This window comes from Triticum aestivum, chromosome 1B (assembly GCF_018294505.1).
Source record: "Triticum aestivum cultivar Chinese Spring chromosome 1B, IWGSC CS RefSeq v2.1, whole genome shotgun sequence".
Taxonomy (NCBI): Eukaryota; Viridiplantae; Streptophyta; class Magnoliopsida; order Poales; family Poaceae; genus Triticum; species Triticum aestivum.
The window spans coordinates 44,460,951-44,462,720 of NC_057795.1; positions in this window are offsets into that span (position 1 = coordinate 44,460,951).

The following is a 1,770-nucleotide window of genomic DNA, read 5'->3' on the forward strand; positions in this document are numbered from 1 at the left end:
AAATTCGCGCGTAGCTTGTATGATTTCGCCTTGAACTTATCGACACCTCCTTTCTTGTGGTGTAAATGAATGATTCAATGTATTCATGAACATTTTGTGCAGTTCCCATTGAAATCAAGCTGAGCACCCCTGTTTGCACAAATAAAAAAAGTGATTAGTATAAAGCAAACTGTACTATGAATTGACAGTTTAAACAGGCACCTAGATGGTCTACATGGTCCATGTAGAGCACACTATTAGAAAAATGGAACTCACCGGAAAGAATCCTAGAACTACAATGTACTCGCGCATCACATCAAGAAAATGGAGATTTGTCAGTCCTTCTGAGCTGTAGTTAGTTTGGTCTTGTGGGGTGTAATGTAACCATCCTTCAACTACTCCTTCTGATGAGAAGATAGACATGGCTTCTTCATCCTGGCATAATCGGAACTAGTTACTTCACGTACTCCATATTCTTCTTCAGATGAGGATGATCATGTTCTGCAAAGAAAAGAGGACAACTAAATGCTAGCATCCCTGTTTGCTCGAAAAGAAGGAAATGAAATATTTAAAACAACACAGATGAAGCACTTCTCAAGGACAATACCACTTTTTCATGATAGTATCTAAACAGTAGCACAACACCAATAGAGATGACAAAGCTCAATCATATGGATGAAATCAGTGGGCGAGTACCAACCTTTGTCAGGACGCTTATTGTGTAGAGCATACAGATGAAGCACTTCTTCGGAACCATCTATTGCTATCTACTGTGGTGACCATGCTTACTATATACTCCTCGATTAGTTTAATGTTTCCAACATCTTCTTGTGCAGTTCCACTAAAATATATGATATCTTCAAAGAAGATCCTTGTTTGCACAAGTAGAGATAATTACATATTACATAATTAAGAGTGGCATCAAATCAGTGGCAAAACAATTGCTTTTTCCAGCCATAGCAATAAATTAAGATGCAAAACTATATCATTACTTGTGTCATCACAACCCCAGTGCTTCATTACAACACCGGGAGTTCATTTTTGTTTTTCTTCCGCTTGTTCTTCCCCTTCATCACTTGGTTCAATAACAGACAAGCTTCGCCTTCAATGTAAGATTTGGCATGTCAATTAGGGAGCACAAGTGTAGCACTAAACAATGACATTAATTTTCTATTGAAAGTGGCAAAATACAGGCCACCAGTTGTGAAATATCCTTATCTTACCTCAATGGGATATTACGGTGCACATACAAATTGGAAGTCTTGTCTCCATTTGTGCAGTTCACTAAAATCAAGCAACATTACCATACAAGTAGCACAACTTATGAAAGCACACTGCAGAGTCATGTGAAAGAAGGCTAGTACTGACCTCTCGTGACGCGGAATTCAGAAAACTCACAAGAAGAAGATATGAACCAAATTTGCCAACACGGATAGGAAGTAAGGTCTCCTCTTGTGCAGTTCCACTAAGATCAAGCAATCAAGCAACATTGTCGGTGTGACATTTTGGTTGAACTGCACAAAACACTCTTAAAACAAAAGTGTTTTATGCAGTGCAACAAAAGGTCACAATGGCAACGAGGTGAAGTAGATAACCCTGTTTACACAGAGGTGCAAAGGAAACAACTAGTGGTCAATGACGATCGATGACATAGAAGCCAACAAAAAGAAGCATCTACCTTATCTAAATGGGAAAGAAAGCAAGACAGTAGCATTTCTCAAATGGTTGCATTGATTAATATTAACATAGAGATTATATTAACAATAAAATTTGTTAAACATGTAATTTGCT